Below are 24228 nucleotides of genomic sequence, written 5' to 3'. Positions count from 1 at the left end.
GAGTACAAATGGGAAAATCTTAGGAGGATAATTAAAGTAGCTTGTTAACTGTGTTTACAATGCTTGTCAGATCAGATCTTTTTTTCTTATGATTCAGGATTTTTTTTCTAATGTGAAAAACATTAGTTCTACTGTGGAAACAAAATAACAGTGTGTCTCTGGGGAGAAGGCAGAAAGAACAGAAAGCCTGACACTATCCTTTAACACTGTTCTTAAAAATGGCCTAGTTCATGACCTATAATGAAGTGTGTGGCTGAAGCTCTGTTTCTTTTTAATTTGTCACATGGAACTTCCAGATGATGTAGGATGTTTTAAATAGCTGGATTTTATTGTGCTAAAAATCTTTTCATTTGCAGTCAAGTTCTGCCTGATACAATCTGAAAATCAATTTGTTCATGAAGTTGCTCAGACTAGAAGGAAGGGTGATTAGAAAGCTTTCAAATGCCTGAACTTGTCAATATATGTGTTAAAATATAGAACGATATGATGCACTGCTACCAGAGAGCATTTATTTCTTTGTATTTAACCACTACGGTTGTGACTATGTCTTAAATATTATTTGTGATATCAGTCCATCAAGGGACTCTTTACTGCTTGGGTTCAGCATCCTGTGAGCACTAGATAAATCCTCACGTGGCAAAACTGTGCTTTGTGTCAGGTTTTTAGATATTGATTGACTGGATGATGAAAAAAACACAAATAGCAGCACGGCTGGGAAGTGTGATGAGGCTTTATGGATGCTATAGCAGTCTAAATACTGCTTGAGAAAGTGTTATGTCATGTGGTGACAGGGCTTTGTGTATCTGCAAATCAGCAGATGTAGAATTTACAAGACAGGGGGGAGATCAGTACAAATCTTTTGACTCCTCAGGATCCACTGACATAAGTATCTCTGATTAAAAGCATAATTTCAATGGAAAGAAAAGATAGAATTCTGTAGTTCTCAGAAGCAGAGCAATATTCAACCTGATAAAATACAAGATTGTCCACCCTCAAAACTTGAAACTCCACCTCAAGGAATCACAGCAAACTCACATAAATTGTTATATGAAATTATGATGAAGTCATTTCAAGTCAAGAGGGAAAACAACATACAGACAAAAAATAACCTGACATTGTATTATTGAGTAGAGTATTTGCATTTGAATGTCCCCATCACTTTGTCCGTGTGCCTGCAGTCATGAAAACAAAGCTCTTAACCCTAGCAGGAACATTTGATTTGATTTACACAGGTGTCATGAGGTTGAGCAAAGTGATGACTGCCTTCCATGCAAGGGAAATGCAGAATGATACTCATAGTCCTGGGGGAATAGAGAAGAAAAGAAAAAAAATAACTGAAAAAATTACTTCCTTGGGTACATACAGTATGAGACTTGCTGACTGCAAAAAATCTCCAAACTTTTCTGAAAGCTTTTTAGCCCTGAATTTCAAGTTTCAAGTTTCCTCTGTTTGGGTGAATTTCTCTGTTTTACTTCTTTGTCATTCTCTACAGTAAAAAGTTGCCAAAACCAAACAATGAAAAAAAAGGCCAAGAGTATAAATGTGCTGGAAATTATTGTGCTACATTTGCTACTCAGGCAACTATAAGTAGTGATGGGGGATGGGAAGGAAATAGTTTTTTGCAAGGCAGATTCAGTCTCTACTCTCCTTACTGTATGCTATTGATAATGATAGTCTGTTTTACTTAACTGGTTAAATCAGGTCACTGGTGGCTTGGAACAAGGTGAAATATGCAGGACTATCAGAGGTTGAGAAGAGTCTTAGTCTGAAGGTGACTTGCCTTACTTCTGTGCTGTATCAAAACACAGGGAACTTTTCCTTCTCTGTCTTGACAAATTCTGGTTTAGTTATGATCAGCAAGAGAAAGGGAGTTTTTGTTCTCAATTAGCTGCCTTCAATTGCTGACTGATTTAATTATCTCTTACTGTAACAAAATTAATTATATTTTAATGGAGCATTTTATATCTGTGAAAAGAGCAAGTTGTTTTGGACTGCAAAGATTTATGTCATCCTGAAGGACTTTCATTGAGGTATGCTAGGTGACAAAACTTGGAAAATATTTTTTGAACACACATTCTTAGTAGGACATATGCAGACACCCATTCCCTAGCCTCTCAAATGAAAAGCTTAGTGGGTAATTTCAGTGTGCCAGCAGTCCTTTGTTGAGTAACAGTCTGAGCATGGGCTGGAGGGTGCATGTACATCTTTGATCTCCAGTCCGTGGTGTGGAATCAGTTTGAACCCTTGGTGTTTCAGTTTAAAAGTGCAAATAATATTTATTCTGTGCCTTTGGCAGTGGGTCTTAAAGTCACAAAGGTATAATACTTGGTACCTGCTGTGTTGTAGGGTGAATATTTCGATGTCAGATTCTACCAGATTAATCTTATTCTCATTGCCTTTCAATGTGTGTTCAAGGCAATTAAAAAAAGTGAAGAAAAATAATGAATAGTATCTACAACATCTTGCAAAAGGCAAGTTATTTATTTTGATTTTGTATACCGAAGCATTCCTGCTAGTATCCAAGTAGTGCAAAACAGAGGAGATAGTTAGCATCTCAGTCTTTCTCTTTTGTTTCAGGATTACATCTGTTTACATCTCCACGTGAATTTCTTAGAGTGGCAAAAGCATATAATTTATATATTTTATATATTACTCTTTCTTCTGTTTTCATTGTCATCTCTCACTTTCCCTAATTGCTATATTAACAGAAATATTTAATCAGGATGAGGATTTTGACCACAACAGTCATCTCTCTTAATCTGCAGAACTCTTTCTCCATTTTTGGAGATCTGTCATTTTCTTTTGTTGTGCCATTTACATTCTCATACAACCTGCTTCATTTACAATTTCATCTGACTCTGGAAATAAGCCTCTGCCAGAAACAAAGTATAAATATTTGTGCTTCTTTGGAATATCCTCTGTTTCTGCATATTTTATGTAATCTAGTCATAACTACCAGCTTCTAGGCAAGTAACTGCTTCAGGCAATCCAGTGATTAGATCGTAATGACATTGAAAACTGAGTAACCTTATTTTGGATTCAGCACCTCATGTTGGAAAGTTTTCTAACAAAATTATAGGTACCCTAATCATGATGTATTACTTTTGGGCATATTAATATAGGGCGAGTTCCACTTGTTAAAAAGGGATGTTAGAAAGGGAAAACTCATTTAGTTCTCCAGCTAGTGTAATTGAATAATAAGGAGCCTACCCTGAGATTTGTTTTGTTGTCCCAGAGATCCATAGGTATTCAAGATCTCATCTCTGAATCACTGAAGAGGCTGCTGATGTTCAAGAAAATCAGTGATGTTTCTAACCTTTGGTTTCCTTCTGAAATAAGACGGATGTGATTTCATTGTCAGTTCCTCCTAATAATTTCTGACCACTGGCCGGTTGCAACCAAATTTTAACAAAGGAGTTCCCAAAGATTATTAGCTTCTATACATTTCTGTGAAAATGAGCTGCTGAGGAGAGGGATCCAGATGACTGAAGGAGAAGCTGCAGTATGAGCAAGGAGAACTTTAGGCCAACCATGCAATGTAGTGCTTCATGTCCAGAGACTGTTTATGGAAAGGGGACTGACTGCATTGAGAGGATTGTTAAAAAAAGCAACAGAAGAAAAATTAAGGGAACACAGAGGAAAGGTGAAACCCAGAACAATTTAGAGTAGGAGCTGAGGTATGTGTTTGTGTGTGTATTTGTAGAAACCTGAGATACATGTATCTGTAGGAAACCAGGCTTTATTAGGTGTCCCTGTTACTCATCAAAATTCTTGTTTACGGAATTTCATAGCTATATGCAGGTTATAAATGGTGGATTTTAACACTGAAGTAGTGCAATTCATCACAGAGATTTCTATACTGGCCACTGAATCAAATTTCTTCTTGTTAATAGCTGAATTTTCTAAATCCTTATACTTTTTACATGGACCTCTGGCATGGACACATAAACATTTGATAAAAAAAAGTGTGGTGTTTTTCTTTTTTTTTAATATTCCTTGTCTCTCTTGTTCCAGTGGAGTGAGTTTACACTACTTTTGCCTTTATTGCACAATTTCCATGTATTATTAGTTTGAGTAATGAAAAGGCCATTTAAACTAGTCTTTGGCTAAGAAGATTAGCACCTTCTATCTATGTGATGCAGGCAATCCCACTTGAACAGACCTTTATCCCACTGGAATATGACCCAATGCACCACACATCCAGAGTCTTTGGTTTCTTGGCCCACAAAACACCATTGTGATCTCTTATTTCCCCCCCCCCCCTTCTTTTTTCCTTTGCTTTCTTATTTTTTTCTCTTGGGATTAGAGGGATTTTATAGGCTTTCTGTATTTGTGTTGTGCTTTTAATAGGCAAAGTGTGTGAGGGAAAACAACTCTTGAGGTCTCGTTATGTAAGGTGCAAACCTGATGACTTTCTGGTCCTGCTTTCAGGAGTTAGCTGAGCACATAAGGAAGTTTTGCTCACTTTGCCGTAGGAATGCCTGGGAGCTCCTGAACAGGAAGAAAACACAGTAGGTCTGACCTTCAGGCAGAGTTTCATGTGAAGCTGCTCGTCATTTGTGAGAAGCTCTGGTGAATTTGGAGGGAGATAGACCTTTTAGTTCTGCAAATCCTCCCCTTGATACAAGTTGCCGGCAGGAGCCCTGCTGTTATTGATAGAGCCTGCGAAGCTCTGTGGTTGCTGCTGGAGGAGCAGAAGCATGGGGAGTTGAAACAGATCATCAGTGCCATGCTTCCTAATTAGACTGTGTGTCTCAGTGTGTGGACAGATGCACACGTTCACAAGGAAAAAACACATTTGGGAGACGTGGAAGTAGTTGTATGTTCACCTTTAAACTTAGAAAGATGAATGTAGCAGTGCAGCAGAGGAGACTGGCCTAGGGCAGAAGAATAACTTCAGTGAGATAAGTTCTTTTGCAGTGATTAAAAGCACTGATCCTGGTTCCCAGTGCATTATTGCAGTTATACCCCAGAGGAGATATTAGCATTGCTGTTAATGGCAGAAATTTGATCCGCAAAGTTTAAATTGAAAATTTCAGAAAATGTCCAGGCTGAGTTATGGCAAGAAGTGCACATCCTAAATTTCTGATGCACTGCAAGAGTTAGTAGGACATTTTTTTCTCTTCTTTTTGCCTTCTGCTTAAATGTGTGACATTGATTACTATGGCTTATCCTCTCTTTCCATCAGTTTGAAACTGTTTCTATGAAGTGTTCACTTTTCTTCAGAAATGATTAGCTGTTCTTTTTCATATTGTTTTTTCTGGAGAAAATGACAAAACTAAAATATATAGTCTAGTTTTTGCCATTGATCTAATGTCTAAAGTTCAGTTCATTACATAAAGCATGAGTACGGGAATTTTAATACAGCTCTAGAGTTAGGTCAAAGTGTTTGAAGACTGAAACCATATATTTATTCTAACTATTCTGCACATAATGTCAGAAAAAAAAAACAACACTTTTTTTTTCCCTTCTTAGCTGTTTGTACATAATAATGCTATCACTTTTGTGTAGTATTGGATCAATAATATGAAATGAAAGTGAGTGGTGATCTAGGGAACAGACACATACTGAAAAGGCAAGGGTGTTATGTTGCCATGTTTGTGTTTGGGAAAACGCATTTAATTCTGAACAAATTAGATATTCGCTTTCCTTCATGAACTCTTCCCGTGAATCTTAATGGCCTCTTGAACAAAAATAAAATACATTAAATCCCCTAACCCATAGTGCAGTATACAAGCATAGATACTTTTTTTTTAAATACAAAACCTCGTGTTTTAATGCTAACTCACTTTATTGATAAAGTGTTTAAAATATCCAGGGTAATTTATTATCAGAATAAAAAATGGCTGTGTACTTGCATTTTTGTTTCCTCCTTTTTTTTTTTTTTTTTTTTTTTTTTTTTTTTTTTTTTTTTTTTTTTTTTTTTTTTTTTTTTTTTTTTTTTTTTTTTTTTTTCCCTCTGTGTAACTTTTATTCTGTCTCACTGCTTGTATTATTGGGGTTTTTTTTCAACTGGTCTTTTGTTTTCCTCATTTTGTTCATTTCTATAAAAGAGGGTTGAAGTATTTTTCTCATGTGGCTTTTGCAGCCCTTCAGCTAGGGTAGACTTGCCAGGTAGAATCTGACTCACCAAAATGTTTCAGTATTGCGCCCTGTGGCTACTGCTGCCACTTCCTTCACTGCTGTAAAGGTATCCCTCATGTCCCCTCAGGCTCATTTATTGCTATTTGCTGCTGCTTTTTTCTGGAGGTGGTTTAGCAAGGGGAGGTAGACTTGACTTTCTCTGGAATTTGTGGGGATAGAGCTGTGTGACACTAATGTCCCATTAATGATCATAACTGACTTATTCACAGTTCTGCCAGCCCAAAGAATCACCTTTTGATTCATTAATCAAATGTCTCCCATTGTTTAGTGGGAGCATTTTTATAGTTTCTCAACACTTGCAGCACTGAATTTTGAGCTACCCCTTGCATTTTGCCCTGTGCCTGACTTTCTACAAATCTTGCTTTTATTTCCCTCATTTGAAAGCTAGCTCAGGGAAATAAGGTGCTAATTAGTTGCCCATCTGTATATGATTTTTCTGTTTTAAACGTTATATTGATTAAAACTATCTTATTTCACTCAAAGTCACTTTATCTCTTTTTTGTTGATTTTTGGCAATCATTATTAATTTATTTCAAAATGTTCAGACTACAGTGTTGCATTTCTCTGACTGATGCAACATTTCAAATATTCTAGAAAAGTGGATTTCAATCTTCTTTTACCACCAATTCCCCAAATGTGGTCCTTATGTTTATTTTCACCATATCTATAACTTCTGTAAAGCTGGAATTGATTATTTTGGTATGCTGTTTGTCAGAGTGGCTATTTTAATTTGTTTCTGAAAGGTGACATTGTGTTCTACAGGACCAGCTTGCTGGCCTGTTCCTCAGCAGCCTTCTTGGAAAGCCCTGTGGTTGTTTTCTATCCAGTCCTTTTGTCCAGCCTGGCTTGAGTGGCCTTATATAGAGTGGCACCCTCTGCCGTAGCTACAGCTGTCCTTGGAACACACAAACCTTCCCCCAGTAAAAGGCAAATACACCTAAGTCAAAAGTGATACAGTAAAACCTGTTGCATCATACTACTACTCCCACAGCCCTAAATTCATTTCTTCATTTCATTCTCTCTTATTTGAATGTTTTTCTTCGAAATACTGTTCTATTACAGAAAAAGGAAAGCATTTTCATGTGGTAAATTAACCTGCTTTCTCCTGAATGCTGTTTGACAGCAGTTACTTAATTACTTATTTTGAGGAATAGCATAATTCATACAAATTCAGCAACAGCAGCTCCTGGGCATAAATTGAAGAACAAACTCATACACCAAGCGCTTGGAAAAAAAAAAAAGGAACATCTTTACATAACTTTGAAAAGGAAATAAAATATGTCTTGGCCTTTAAAACCAGAAAAAGGTTAATTATGCTCCATTGAAGAAATAACACAATGGTGATATGTTTATAGAAAAGGAAGCGCTAAAGTACAAATCCTCATATGATAGAAACTGTTCTATGGGCATGATTCTCAAGAGCAGCGGTGTTCTTGGTATATGATTCATCTAGTATTGAAACTTGTATGGCATATGTTTTAATTTTTATATTTTCAGTACTTGAATACCTCTAGAACAGTTCCTGGGGACTTGTAGATCTTACTACATGCTTTCTCCATATATCAATTAAGTTTTAACACAACTGGAGAAAAATAAGGCCAATTGAACAAGGGATAGTTATGTTTTAAACACGAAGTGTCTTGGAAAACACATTTATTTCCTCCAGTCTTAGTTATCACACATAGCAAAACCAGAATTTCAATGTCAGAGAAAACAGATATGATCAGCTTAGCTTAAGAACCTCCAGACTCTGTTGGAAAACCACTAATAAATGCATACAAATTTACATCTGAAGCAATCTGTATTTGGAGTAGGAGATTTTGTTTGGCCCTAGGATTACACTGCGAAGAGGAACACACCTTACAGCTTTTAAACATTGACTTGTAATTTTATTTCGCTTTCCTTCTTGTCACATTTAAAACTTACAGCAGTAGAAAGCTTAAGTAAACTTATTTTCCTACTGAAAAGTAGCTCCACAATTGCACCTTTCCAGTCTTTCAGAATCTCTTTTTGGCTCTCTGTGTTTAAATTCCAAACTGTAATTGCAAATCCCGATTTACTTTGATTTTTTGTCTTGTCTTGGTTTCATTAATTCTTAGGAGATGAGTAGCTTGAAATTTCTGAACTCTGTGTTAAGCTATGACACATTCTGCTCCTAATTCTCAGAGTAAAGGAAAGCATTTCTCTAATGAAGAGTAGTCCTAATCTTCCTTTATCTTGCAGAAGAAGTCCATTAGACTTTGTTATCTGATAGACAGCCTATCTCAAGCTAATTAATAAACTAAATCAAGATTGACAGTATTACTACTATGAGCTTTGCTAAGCTAGGAAACTTCTTTGATTATTTATAATTAAGCTACTGTGAGGGCACAATACATATGAGGATGTGGATTCATTATGCCAGTTTGCTTTCTAAAAGTAAAAAAAAAATTAGTGGCACAGCTTCTGATAAGTTTGTTAAAGTCCTTCAGTATTCAGATGAGGGATTAGGAATACATGTGATTGGGGAGTGACAGGTTTCCAGCAGTCTAAAGTATTGTGTAAAGTGCTTGGGAGCTACAACTTTGTATTCATTATAAACCACTATCATCTTGACATAAATAAAGTATTACTTTTTTGCCATAGAAAAGAGCAAGAAAGTTCTTCATCATAACCCTTTTGAAAATAAAAGCTTGTAGAAAAGGGATGACAGTCTAAAAGTCTGAAATAGTCTACAATTACAAATCAAAAGCTGGATGCTTTTTTGCATTTGTCCAGTGAAGGCCACGAAGATGATCACTGTGATGATCACATCTGCTGTGATGACAGGCTGAGAGAGCTGGGGTGATTCATCCTGGAGAAGGGAGTACTCTGGGGAAAACTTAATAACAGCCTTCCAGTACCTGAAGGCAGTCTATAAGAAAGCTGGAGAGGGACTTTTTAGGGGGGTTGGAGAGCTAGGACAAGGGGTAACGGCTAACTGAAAGAGGGTAGGTTCAGATTTACTATTGGGAATAAATTCTTTACTGTGAGGTTGGTGAGGCACTTGAATAGGTTGCTCAGAGAAGCTGTGGCTGCTCACCCCCTGCAAGTGTTCAAGACCAGATTGGATGGGGCTCTGAGCACCCTGGTCTAATGGAAGGTGTTCCTACTCATGGGAGAGGGTTTGGAACTAGATGACCTTTAAGGTATATTCCAATAAAAACTGTTCTATGATTCCAAACTCCCAAACAGAATCCACTATTCTGTCTGGGTGTATCTATAGCTGCAAGGAAAAGATCAGTTCTGGGAAAGTGACATAGACATGCATCCTTGCTAATAATGGGACTTTTATCTATAAAGACATACTCATGCTAAAAAGACAATTTTTCTTATGTCTCTTGTTTAATTTAAACAATCAATCCATCCAAAGTTTTATTTGGGAAGCAAATTTTACCTCCTTCTGTTTTGAAGGCTCTGAATGCTACTGAGAAAAGCAGAGTGACTGAGCAAGCAATAGAGATGATCAGTATTATGTTTAGTTCTTATTAACAATATGAAAATTAAATAATAAAGTTGTGTACCTGCCTATATATGTATACACACACCGATATCTATCTAGAATTATCTGAAAATGTCTTCAGTCTTTTTTATGGCACAACCCATTGCTAATGGGACACTGGCATGTTTCAGAAAAAAGTAGTTGCATTCTCTTACATTGCTTGAGGATTAATTCTCATTCAGAAATATGTTTGACATGCATAAGTGGGTGCTATGCAAGCAACTTGCTTTGAAATTTTCTTCTTGTGACTTTTTGCTCTCCAGTTGTTTTTGCCCTTCACTTACTTTGCATTATTCTGCTTACTTGTGAGAAGTTGAAAGGAAATGTGATTTGCAAATCCAAAAGCGAGGGAAGGACCAGAACCAATAGTTTATTCTTATAGAAAAATCTTGTATGTTATTTGTGGATCTATATACAGGAGGTCAGAATCACAGATTAGGGACCATAATCAGACCTGCCTGGAAGAAATTTGGCTATAGAGACAGATGTTTAAGAAAGAATTTTTACCTGGCAAATTTCATTCAGTCTTGTCAAATTCTTGCATCTTCTTAGCTATAAAAATTCAGTAATCTTGCAGTTGCCAAATCTGATTATGCTTAATGACATTAACATTAATGCTGGTAATGAGTTCTTTGAGTTGTCAGTGTGAAAAGTCTTGTGACCAATGTGATTTTGTCCTTGCTTTTGAAAGTCTGTCTGACAATGTTATAAAATCCCATCCTTCCTAGGACAGGTTAAATTCCTCCCAAATCTTTAGCTTTTTCTCCTCCTAAAATCCTTAGCTTGGGAGGAATCAAGAGAATGCAGAAGATGGTCTCTTTTCTTTTTCCTCTGTTAGAGCAAAAGGTAGAAAGATGCAACTTTGGGATCTGAGTTTCACTGCCTGACTATTCACCTTTATTCATCAAGACTTCAAGCTTCTGCAGCTACAATTATTATAGAGTCACTCTATACATAGACTGTACAAAAGGTTGCAGGAGACATATCCTAAATTTTAACACAAATCTTCCCTCATAACAAATGTGCTTGCACCAGCTTGACTTGTTTCCTATTCACTGTACAATGGTTAGACCATAAAAAGAGATGTAGAATTCTGTAATTTACTTTGCCCTAAAAAAAAAAAGGGGGGGGTGGTTGTGTTTGTTGGTTTTTGTTGTTGTTGTTGTTTATTTGGTTTTGTTGTTGTTGTTTGGTTTGGTTTTTTTAATTAAATAATTGAAACAGAAGATAACAAAACTGAGTAATAATCTTTGGACAAATATTTATTTGCTATGCTCTTTCTGTTAGCCTCATTCCTAACTTTTCTAATTCTTGTTGCCACAAGCAGTGCTAGGAGGCTTAAAGGCAACATGTTGCCAATTAGTCATGGCTTGCACACTGCTCCTTCGAACAGCAGGCATTTATTATTATGTCCAGAAGTCCCCATTTATTATTGCAGATGAACCAACAGGGGATAGTTTCATAGTTAGTTCAATGGTCTAACTGGTTATATGAATGAGGAAAATGAAACTTTAAACGCTGTTGCCCAGTATTCTACTGTTTAACAGGCAGATTATTATAGTATTATAACCACCTTAGAAAGATAGCTTGTGTCTCCAGTCACAAATGAATTCACACAAAATATGACACTCTTAGCATAGTTCTAAAGGGGAGAGGTCACTGTGCAGTAAATCTAAGAATTAATGTTTACTAAATGATTGAGAGTGCTACTTTGGAAGTCTTAGCTGCCTGTCCAGAGACTACATAAATCTTACCTGAATGTTTTCCCCAAAAGCTGAATTTATGAGATATATGCTATCAGAAAGCAAGCTTCACCCTCAAGGGTAACATTACTGCCTCAGATCCCTAGATGAATAATGGAATGTGCATCACTTGAATGCTATATAGCTTCAGACTTGTCCATGTATGAAATGAATTTTGGTAACCCCACTATATGAGGAAACCTCAAGGCTCAGTCTCTCAAGTCAAACTTACCTTCAGACTTTGCCCTTGATCCTGCACTGCTTCGGAGTGTAAATGCTTCTCATTCTGCATCTCTTGGTAGTCAGCCACAAAAACCTCCATAGCATGCTTGGTTCTATCAAGAGGGGTCCCATCCTAGCTGATACTGCTTGTGAGTTAGCCAGGAGTTTTGACTGCAATTTCTACAGTCATTATGGGGAAAAAAACGTCATCAGAGGCACCAAAACAAATGTCACTTTCCTGAACTGTCACCAAGATTACTGTGGCCAATATCACAATTTCTGGTTTTGTACCTCCTTTGGTTTTGGCCTTTGAGGGAGGCAATTCTGTCTTACCACAAAACATTAAAGGTGCAGTGAACTGTCTCAAATGGTCATAGCTCAGTTCTTACCCTCATGAAATTAAATTTTTTGAATTGGAAGTGGTACTTTTTTGGTAATACAAGCACAAGCTGTGTGTGAGTACCTGTGTCATGTAAGAGAAGGGATGAATTTCCACTTCTCATTGGGTGCTCTAAACAACATTTATATGGAATAATGAGCATACCCACCTTTCACATTTACCTGAAAACTGAAGAGTGAAAAAGTTTGAGGTGTACACATTTTCAGACCATGAGCACGGAGTTACGAAACCTGCTGCTTAAGCCCTGCGGAGGGTGGGATTTCAGATGCACTCGTGTGCTTGGAATGGCTCATTGCTCCAGCTCTAACCACCCCCATGCTCAGCATGCCTGATGCACTTGAATCGAGTCCTGAGGCACTTAACTCTTCCTGTGTGCTGTACAGTGAGCTTAAGAGCCCAACTTTGTATTCCATTACTCTAAAAAGCATTGATGTTCTCAGAGTATGTGTGTTTGCCACGTATTTCTGGAACCATGTCTATCTTTCATCATACTGCAACTGCTTACTATGGTTAATCACCATATATAAAATTGCAGTTCTAATTTTAGCGTCACACTTGGCTTCTGTGGAAGTGACTGTAATGAACAAAATGAAAAGTTATTAGCCAAATCCTTTTTCCTGCTCTACAATCTAATTGTCATCTGGAGAAATCTCTTCAAAGTTGCTATAACAACTTTATGGCTTCAGCACAGAGGAAGTTATATGCCTCTACTGAGGCATACTATTAGACATTGAAGGCCAACATACTGATAGGAAAAAAAATCCCCTTCATGGAGATTTTGCTTGATTTTAGGAATACCTAAATGTATAAGGCAGCTCCCTTTTTGTCTCAGATGGCTCTGTGTGCTGGATATGTATGAATTTGCTGTTGTCCATTCTATTTAGCCTTGCTCTAGTTGATGCAGGTTATTGTCACTTAGTTGCAGAAACAGGCCTTAATAAAATACACTGTTTTTCTTTTAAGATGTTTCCAGTCGATATGATAGTAGAGGTGATGCTGCTATTTGTTAAAATAAAATAGTCAGAAGGGTTGCCTAGAATTCTGAAGGTTTACAGTTCTCCCCTAAGACAGTCCACATCTGAGTGCCACAACCAGTAGGCTACAGAGTCACTGTCCCTCTCATGCGCTGTTTTTCTAGTCACATGAGCCTTTTATTTACTTTACTGTGCATTGAGGCACCACTGACATGGAGGAGGAGATCATCACACAATGTAGTTGGCACCCTGAGCTTCAGATGATGACAAAAACAGCCCTGGTGCATCAACCTGAGGATGGTATCCCATCTAAGGTTCCTTTCTTCTGGGCAAGACTTACACTGCCTCTAAAATATGAGTGCTCCTATATACTGGTAGCCAATGTGTCTAGATAAAAATAATGAACTGTAGCCAGCTACTTTGACAGAACAAGTATCAGTGCTCCTCAGTCTGTGATCTGCATGGATGGGTGTAGGGATCTGCTGACTTGACTGATGTGCCTTGTCTTTGCAGAGTGAGGGATTTGGCTCTCACCATTAGCCTTGGCATTCCTGTCAGCTGAATATGCCCCCCCCCGTTTAGTATATGACTTGTTTTCAGCTTTGTTTTTGCACCACCGTAGTTTCCAGTTCATGTTATAAGGAAGATAAATGTGCACAGAGTCCAGGGTCCTCTTTGGGGACCCAACTCCCTCAAGCTGTGTCCTGCAGTATTTAGCTTGTAGGTACTGGGATACTTAATTTTACCTATACCTGAGTTTGTATTTACTATGCTACCTGCAGTTACCTTGTGAAATATAAACATTCAATGAGGAGAGAACCAGAAAATTGCTGGTTTATTGATTGTAGCTTAGGGATCATTTTCAAACATTCTAGATATGTATAGGGGAATAATCTGTCTCTATTCTTATGAAGATATAGCTTAAACAGTATATGACTGATCTTGTCAGCTTAAATTTTTATGAAATTTAGAATGTGACATTTGGTATGTCTGAACTTACATCCATGTAGAATACTGTCAGTTTTTTGGGGTCAACTCAGGATAGGGCACTCAAATTATCTGTATCAAATTATCTATTCTTACAGGAACAAATGACTGGAATGGGTGTTTTTACACAGCATGAGAAACCTTCAGTTCATTTAGATAACTTTCAAAAAATCCTTAAAGAGGAAGAATATTATATAATTTAGGTATTGATTGCATCAGTGTTCAGAATTTCAAAGCAAGTCTTTTCCAGAACAGATTCCAGAAGAATCACTGTAGTGATTCTTAACCACCTTAACATATAGATCGCAACATTTCTTATTTTACAAAAAATTGAGCCTAAGGGTTTCACAACATAATATATGACAGTACCCAAGAGGTACCAAAAATTGTAATCTTCTGTTTCTTTTAGTCTGTGCACAATCTAGAAATGCATGTTGTAATATTGCAAAACACAGATATTAACAAAAATTAATTAATTTTAATATTTTCTAAGCATTCTTCAAGGAAATTGAGAGGCTAAGTTTTTAATTTTGAAGATACTTATCTCTATTTGGTGATTCCTAGATCCCATGCGCTACTTTAATTATGTATAAATTAAAAATTATGAAACTCTGGGGTTTTTTATCTATGGCAGTATCTCTATTTTTATTTTGATCAGAAAAAGCATAAAATTCCACACTATGAAGGTATGATAGATCATGCAGGTCAGATAATAATAATAAAAATTATTGAAGTTTTATTAGAATATATATGTAAAATTTGGTTAAATTGCTCAAAATTAAAACTGATATCTGGTAGTATTTATAAATATCATATAAAAACTTCTGTGTTTTTATTACTCTATACAACTTTTTCATGGATGAAGATGTAAATTCTTCATAATTTTTTGCATAAACCATTGTTGAAATGTTCTGCTCTCGGGGAGACATACTTTACTTGTGTTAACCCTATTGTGGTTGGAGGTTACAAACATTATACATTGATGTCTTATCTCTATTTGACTCTAAGTTTAATTTTTTTTTTAGAAATATATGTGAAATATCGTGAGCCAGAAAAATGGGACCTATATTTGCAGTATACAAATGAGATCTCATTTTAAGTATATTCTCTGATTTTAGCATAAACATATTTCCTAGTCTAGATACTTAAACATTAGAGTCAGGATCTTCTGAGTAGATAGTCAGGAAAGTTTTCATTAACATGAGTGGGGTCAAACATTGAAATAGGTTCCCCAGGAGTGGTGTGGAGTCTCCACCCTTGGAGACACTTGGTACCCTTGGTCTGGCTGCATTGGGCAGACTGTAACCAGCAGGTTGAGCCTGAGGGAGGTGATCCTTCCCCTCTTCTAGGCACACCTGAAATGTTGTATTAGTGTCCAGATCTGGGCTTCCTGGTAAAGGAATGGAGGCCTTTAATGGAGGCCCACAAAGATGATTAATGGTTTGGGGTGTCTGCCATATGAATAAAGGCTGAGGGAGTTGGGACTGTTTTACCTGGAGAAGAGAAGGCTTGAGAGGATCATGTCAATCTATATAAATATCTGATGGGGGAAGTGAAGAAGGCAGAGCTGGACTCTTCTTGGTGGTGCCCAGAGACAGGAGGAAATGGGCACAGACTGAAATGCAGGAAATTCCATGTCTCATTGTAGGGGTGACCAAACTTAGAGAAACTGTGGAAAGTTCATTTCTGAAGCTATTCATAAATGTGATTGGACGGGGCCTTGAGCAACCTGCATGAGTAGACCTTGGTTTGAGCAGGTTTTAGCAGGTTTGAGTTTCCTTCCTACCTCAGCTGTTCTGTGATTTTGTGAACGTAGCCCACAGTCTTTATTTTGATTTTTTTTACTGTAGACTAAAAAAATTGAAGTAATTGCAGTGAAATTCCCCTGATAGGCTGAAATCACTACAGATTCCCTTATCAACTAAAAATGATGAGCAGATTTCATTTGAATCCTGTGTAATTCAGTATGCACTTATTATTACTGGTTTTTTTTCCAAATCCTCCTTCAGGCTTTAAAAGCAATAACAATGAAATGGAGAGCTATACCCTTCGAATATTGAATTGAATACTAGTTCATGAATAAATATGCATTTCTAAAAACCCAAAGATCCTAATAACACAAATAGCATTGGTTTGACCCTCCTTTGAGCAGGAAGTTGGACTATTTGGTTTTTGTGTTATCCTGTGATTCTGAGATTGCTGAACCATAGTGGTTCCTATTAGGTTTAAAAGGCTAAAGATGGTTTATCTCTCACACATTATAATAATTCTGAAAGTGTTGACATTCTTGGCAATTGCCAATGTATTGAAACTGTTAATTCTAGCTTCATGTATTTCTAGATAATAACATAGTCTTTGCAAGGTTATCTGTCTTGCCATAGTTAATAAAGTGTTAAAGTTACTGTTCTAAGAGCAAAATTTTTAGACCTCTTTGTAATTTACTACACAACCTTAAAAATCAAAAAATATGGCAGCGAAAATATCTTGTCAAGCCCAAAAGGCAAAGAAGAGAGAAGGCAGAAGTCTACAGTAAAAATTAATTGAAACAGTGGCTGCTTTCTGTCCTAAGCAGAGACTGAATAAATTGTATGATTTCCTCCTCACTGAAACAAGGATGGAAATTCAGGTGGAGATAGCTTGATGAAGATGGTCAAAAGATCACTGCACTGAAAATAATAAAAGAATATAGGGAAGAGAGAAAGTGTATCTATTTTAATGCAAAATTATATTTTGCATAGTTGGTTAAATGGTTAGTACATTCTTTACTTGTTTACACTTGAGTTTCAGATGAAAATAACTATTCTTCCTCATATATAAATATAAATTCAATCTTATTTGTTACTGAATTCTACTTGAAAGATGGACATGACTGGAGTGTTGAATTCAACAGTCACAACCTCTTTAAGACAGATTAAGTGGGCAAAACACAAGAGGTATCACTCAAAAATAGCACTTCTTTTTGCGATGTCAGTGACCTTTTGAAAAGAAAATGAATATTTAGGGGATTACTTTCAGATTAAAGAATTGTGAGGCATATAATCAGTATAAAGTTATTACCTGATATTTGCTGAAAACCATGAGATCATGGTAGAAAACAAGATGATGAACTCAGGATGTAGCTATGATACGTACAGGAGAAAATGAAGATATATGATAGAGCGCTTCAGTCTGGATAAAATATGTTAGAAGTGGCAACTTCTTGAACAACAACAACAAAGAAAAAGGACTGTTGAAAGTAAACGTTTGTGTTTAAATTACCACAGTTTATAATTAGAATAGTTTAGTAATATTGTTCCATCTCCAGATATCTACAGGCTCTCCTGATTATAAAAAACAAACAAATGAAAAACTAACTGGCATACTGTATGACATTTAATGAGAAAAAAGTTAAACAGGAGAAACTGATAACAACTGATGGAAATCAGAAGGTAGGAATGTTTGGAACATAAGACCTTGAGCAGTCTGATGTGATTAGCACTGCTTTGGGCAGAGATTTGTTCTAGGCAATCTCACCTCACCACCTAAACTATTCTGTGATTCTAGGATGGTAAGAGAAAGGAGAATAACAATAAGCTATGTTTGAGTATATCAGGAACTAAAGAAATCTGACTAAGATACTAGTTAACTCCATCACATAGGAGGAAATAATATTGTCAGCAGCAACATACAAACAGTAGAAGAGTTGCTTTAATAATCTTGTACTTTCTATGTCTGTTTAGGGGAAACAGATGACAAAACAAACCCTATAAGCTTTTCTGCAGTAACTTGTGAGGATGATGGTTAGGTATGTTAGAAAAAGTTTTTCTAAATGGATTTGTATTTAAGGTTTCTGACAAATTGGTCAAAGGACCTTTTGACTGTCATGAATGTTATCATCTAGGACCATTGAAGAACTTCAAAGGAACTAGAAGGAACCTAACACTGCACTAGCGTCAAAAAACTGTAAAGGACAGTTTGAGCTGATAGAGGCTGCAGTGAGTCCTGCAAAACAGAACACGTGATACAGGTTTTTGACTAATAATGAGCAGACAGAGGGCAGAGAAAAATGACGCATATGAGTTTATGAAAAATTACCTTCTGCCAAACTTGTTCTGCTTGGAAATTATATTTTCTTTTGAGAAAAAAACCCCACGTTTTTAAATTGAGTTAGTTTCTAAGTAATAGAGGCATTTGCCCTGCAGAGATTAGGGAATTAGAAGTAACAAAACAAAGTCACTAGCACAGAGTGATCCTGATTGGTGAGAGAACAATGTCTTCATCCATTTCATACTCCTCTCTTCTGGATTATACTCCTCTCTTCTGGAAAGCAGTGTTCCTGAAAAAAAAAATGTAATCTTGGTAGATAATTGGTCTATCGTCACAGTGTGATGCCACACTCAACAAAACAGGATTCTTGGATGGATAGGCAGATAAATAGGGGAATTTTTAGAATAAATTCTGTGCCTAGTTCTGGTGCCCATGTCTGTAGATAATAAATTCCAAAATTTTCACAGAAGAGCTATGCAAATAGCTGAAATGCAGTGAAAAAGGTCTTCTTATAATGAGAGATTCCAAAGATTCTGTTCATACCCTCAGACATATGATGGTGAAATACTGAACTATATAAGAACTAACTACTTCAGACTAAAAGGAAACACATCAAGCACAATTCAAAGCTTTTAAATAAGTGGAATAAGGCTAGAAATAAGGTATACATTTTTAACAGCAGAAATATTTAATATAATAATTTACTGAAGCTTTCATTCAATTCTACCTTGCTAGCGGGTCAAGAGCAAGTGTTTTTCTTAAACTATGCTGTAGGTTAAAGAAAATGCAATTCAGGAAAATCCTCTGACTTGTCATGCATGCAAGGTCACTCTAGATCCTCAAAATTATTCTGTCCAGTCTTACCTAGAACTCAGTTGAATGCAGATGTTCTTAGAGGAAAAATTAGGTGTTATCACTTGTAGTATGAAAACATGGAAAATTACCTTTTGCAAAAAAATGAGAAAGCTTTCTTTGGATAATGGAGAAAACTACTTATTTTCTCACAATGAGGAAAAAGTTTTAGAAGGAAATTATTCATCTGAAAATTTCATGAAGCATCGTTATAGTGGCTATTAATACCTCACTGTACACAAGATAAAGTAATTGCCACAAAAAAAAAAAAACCAAAAAAACCACAAGTGGAAAATGTGAAGGTGTTTTCCAGGGAAGAATAGGAAGGAAATAGTATTCTAACTCACATTAGCTTTCAGGGAGTTGAAGGAATTATATAAATTTATTTTTGACTTTGTTCTTAAATTAAAAAAGAAATTATCTTATTAAATGCTTGAACACCAGTTCCTTAAATCACATAAAAAGATAGACTCTGTTTCCATCATTAGTAATTTTTGAGCTTTTGTATTATGAAGAAAAGCTTGTCTCTATGCCCTACAGCATCACACACATCATAGATTCTTCTGCAGCTGTGAAGACGTGGAAGTGCCCTTTCAGGAAAATTGCCCTTGTACTTTTTAGACTACATCTGGGCCCAGCTGCCTAGGACTCTAAGGCAATATCTACAATAGCATTTTAGTTTGGATCTGGAGTATAGTTTTAAAATAAACAATACTGTTGCCCTCACTTACCATGCTTTGGCTCATAGCAAGGGGAGGTGTTGGAGTGCCTGACCCAGCTTCCACAATGAAGAATCAGAGAACGTCATAGAATGGCCTGGGTTGAAAGGACCTTAAAGATCCATGAGTTCCACACCCCCTACCATGGACAGGGACACCTTTCATTAGACCAGGTTAATCAGAGCTTCATCCAACCTGGCCTTAAACACTTCCAGGGACAGAGCATCCACAACTTTTCTGGGCAACCTGTTCAGGTTCCTCACCACCCTCACAGTAAAGAATTTTGTTCTGGTGTCTAATCTAGACCTACTCTTTCAGTTTGAAACCATTCCCCCTTGTCTTATCACTACATGCTCTTGTAAAAAGCTTCTCTTCATCTCTCTTGTAGGCTCCCTTCAGGTACTGGCAGGCCGCAGTTATGTCACCCTGAAGCCTTTTCTTTTCCAGGCCGAGCAATCCCAATTCTCTTAGCCTTTTCCAATAGGAGAGGTGCTCCATCCCTCTAATCATTTTGGTGGCCTTCCTCTGGACTTTATCCAACAGGTCTATGTCCTTCCTGTGCTGGAAACCTCAGATCTGGACACAGTACTCAAAGTGATGTCTTATGAGAGCAGAGTAGAGGAGAAGAATCACCTCCCTTGACCTACTGAAGAACCAAAAGCCATGTGTGCTCTGGGAACACAACTGACTCTTCTTCCTCTAGAAATTGTTGCTTACTCACAGGACCAGTTTAATGTGAATCTGTACAATGTGACGGACACTGGGTCCTCAGCAGCAACTGTTTTGCCTGGCAAAACACCTCTTCTTTCTTTACACTGGCCTGGCAGAACTGCAAGCATACAGCAGATCCTCGTTTGCTTTCTGTGATGTGAGCAGCATAAGCTAACTGAGGAGGAAAGGATTATGCCTTCTATGTCATCTATATGTGTAATTGTTGGGTTTCTCAGTTTTTTGCTCCTGTATCTGTAGAAGCCCAAACAGTCCTCTTGCAACCAGTATCTGAAATATTCAGAGAGCCAAGATGTGAGACCGTGTGGGTGGAGTTATCACACAGAGCTTATCCCATTGTGTATCTGAGTCTTTCCTCATTCTACCACTGGGCCTTAAAGACTTTTGTTGCAACTGCTGTTTTCTAAAAGTTGAAAATAGTTTATTTGCAGAGTCCAAGATCTTAATGCCAGAAGCAGCAAGTACAACATTTAGTTTGACATTCAATTAAAACTCAAGCCAAAATTTTTCATCTACTGTACCTCTTTGTACATCCTAGTAATTTATGGTTAAGCTAGACTGAATCTTTATAAAAGACATCCATTTTTTATTTGAAATGTTCTACAGAGAATCCAGCATACCCTTAGGTGAGGTGTTCTATTGATTAATTGCACTCACTCTGAAAATATTTCCAGTCAGGCCTTGCTTAGCTTCAGTCTCCAGTCATTTCTCTTGGTACCTTTGTCTGTCAAGGAGCTGCTTGCCACTGAAAAATCTTTTAATACATAGGTACTTACAAACTGAGACTTTGTTGCCCTTGGGAAAATAGATTCACATTTTGAAAATCCTTCAAAAGAAAAGAAACCAGCATTTAAAACATTTTTTTGTTTTCAAATCTTTCCAATTTCAGGGGAAAACCAGTTTCTTTCTATATAGTATACTTATACTGAACTTTCAAGAGATGGAGAAAGCTTTTTTACCAAACCATGGCCATGAGCTGAAATGAAGAAAACCTGGAATAGCATTTGCTTTTGTTACCTCAGAGATGTCATAATTTTCAACATAGTTATTTTTAATTTTTTTCAATCAGTTTTGTCTCAGAAAGTTGTTCCTATTATAGCTGCTGCTAAAAAAAGCTCTTGTTTTCCCAAATGATGAAATGAGAAATACCCAATGGGAAGTGCAGAAATAGTGGAGCCACGTTTTCCAGCCTAAGGTGTACAATGGTAGGACAAGAAGCAACAAATATGGTTAGATATAAAGAAATTTATTTTACTTTTTACTATGATCAGAGACTGGAAGGGGTTCCCAGTGAGGTTTTTGAATCCTTATCCATGGTGATGTTCAGAATTTGACTTTACTTGACCCTGAGCTACCTCATCCAGAAGATCCTGCTGAAAGCAAGGAGTTGACTTCTTTGATCTTCAGGAGTCTCTTCTGTCCTGAATCCTGAAGTAACACTGTAAATAAGGCTACATGAGTGTTTCAACCTTTCTGTCATGGATGGAAGCTGACAAGGGCTCCCCTTTCTACCTGGTCAAGAACTTGTATGAAGTTTGCTGAAAACAGGTGTCTGGGATTTGGAGAAACATATGGCCAGACCATATTGCCTTCCTTAGGCAAGAAGGTCCAGAACAGATAGCAGGTCCCCAGTTATCCATCTCATCTGTGCACATGCAGCATGTGAAACAGTGCTTTATTACAATGGTAATCTAGGTTGGCAGCTTTGTTGACATGAAACAGTAAACTACCAATATTCTATACTGCTGATAACTGAATCTCAATTTCAAAAATTTATCTTCTGACAATCAGACACATTTGGGTAGATAGGGACGCCTAAAAGTAATTAAAACTCTTTCTGGTAATAAGTAAATTGAGTCATGGCATTTGCATTTATTGAAAATTAGACAGAAAGACACTCAACAACCAAGAAACAGAACCCACTTCTGTTCACTTGAAGTTTGTCTCACAGTTCTCTAGCCATTACAAAATATTGCCTCTATCAGACAAGCCAATGTACAAGAAATGCAAATTAATAGCTAAGAGAAAAAAATGAATCTCTCATTCTAGTGCACTGTATTGTGACACAAAATTTAAGCAAGTATTGTTCTATTACCTAATTAATTCCTTTTAATCAAAACCTTACATTTGTAATTTTTCTATAAATAAACCATGAAGTCTGGAAATTTTTAAGTCAGGCAAGCCAGCCTGTCAGCATTCAAATTCAAAGTTGTCTCAAAGAGTATACTCTTTGATATGCATCTGATAAAAATAAACTTGTTATGTAAGGTGTTGATTCAGCAAAGTGATTACATGCTTAGTTTTTTAGGCACTTAAGTGAACCTGGTGGTATTCAGTAAGAACACATATGTCAGTTCAAAATTATTGAATGTCAAGAGTCATTGTCATCATTAGGAAAATAAATGCATTTCATCTCTACTGTTCATTAACAGTATGTCTGCTGGATTGACTATTTGATTGCTTGTCTTGGTAAGGTCAAATATTTTGGTAGTTATGAATCCACAGTAAACACATTTTCGAGAGTTTTCAATTCACTATTAACAGTGGAGGTCAAACAATCATGGTATTTGATCAAATGTGGTTACTAAAAAACCAGCACAGTTCAACTCAATATTAATTCCATGACCCCTTTTCCTTTGTGTTCTCTGTCCATCTGCATTTATGATTCTATATTTCAGTTAGTTATTGCTAAGCCCCTCTGTTTTCTTCCTCTGTTTTCCCTGTAATCTTGTCAAGATCACTGTATTTAAAACTAAGACAGTATTTATCTCTTTCCCTTTTAAATTATTGTTACTATGATTAGCATCCTTCTTATGCACAATATTTGTTTACCAGTAAAACAGTGGTGATTTTTTTCTGAAAGAGACTTTCATTATTTTTGTAGTAGTCCAAATTGAAAAATATATAAAAAACTCACAATGCTTATCAATTTCTAATGTGTTTTCTATGTGACAGAGGGGTATGTGGTTATTTTTTCTATTTTTTTGTGTTTGTTATTGTTGTTGCTCTGGTGGAGTTTTTGGTTGGTTTTGGGGTTTTGTTTGGTTTCGTTTGAGTTGTCTTAATCTGCTTGGGTCATCATAAAATGAGAAGCTGGAAACTGTTTATGTTGGTTATAAACAATAATATATATGTGGAGAGGGAGGTAATTTAGTTTTGTTTTGACACAGAATGATCTTCCAGCTTTTTGACTAGAAATTGCTTTGATTTGATTAATGATACATGCCGTGGATAAATTGGTCAGAGTATGGTGATGAACATGTGTGATTTGAACATCTTTCAAGCAATGTATGAATTGAAGTTTTTAGTACAGGTATTTTGAAATATAGCTGAAATAATTTGTATTCTGCTGCACGATGGCATCAAATTCTCTGTTAGCTACTTCTGTATTTTGCAGTAGCAGCTGTTAAATTCCATAGCAATATCAATTTATTTTATTGCCAAGTAATACACTTCTTTTTCCTCACTTATGCCCTTGCAAAGACACAAAATATGATTCCTAGATGAAAATAATCAACAAATTTCATGTTGGATTACCATTTTCAACAAATGCTTTCCTGTGCTCTACAAGCAGTAAGGCCACAATACACACAATCCGTGCCTGAACCTGCTTTTTCCCATCTGCCAGAGGAGAGACTAAGCCTGAAGACTGTTAGAGCAGCTTTTCTTCACCATTTTGACAAGTCTGTACTGCTCGTCTGTTCATTAAGTAGTTTAAAGTCTATAGTGCAACTTACAATGTAAGAATCTCCGTGGAAAGAATAGCTTAAGTTGTGTGACTGACTCTATTGGCCAATGTTTCCAGATCTTCCTGTTCCCTCTGCAAGCCTAACATTAGTTTGCTTCCCGTCTTTTTGAGCCATGCATTATAATCTATTTAAAGTGCTCAATGGGCAAATCTTCCAAGAGTCAG

General features: G+C 36.6%; 1 protein-coding gene across 1 annotated transcript in view; it reads left to right on the top strand.

Annotated features, from left to right (window-relative positions):
• GABBR2 (gamma-aminobutyric acid type B receptor subunit 2) overlaps positions 1-24228 on the top strand; it is a 467186-nt gene that overhangs the window by 109512 nt on the left and 333446 nt on the right. The window lies entirely within an intron of this gene.

This window comes from Empidonax traillii, unplaced genomic scaffold (assembly GCF_003031625.1).
Source record: "Empidonax traillii isolate 1590-97213 ecotype Southwest subspecies unplaced genomic scaffold, ASM303162v1 scaffold196:size3368384, whole genome shotgun sequence".
Taxonomy (NCBI): domain Eukaryota; kingdom Metazoa; phylum Chordata; class Aves; order Passeriformes; family Tyrannidae; genus Empidonax; species Empidonax traillii.
This window is presented reverse-complemented; position numbering and strand designations above follow the sequence as displayed.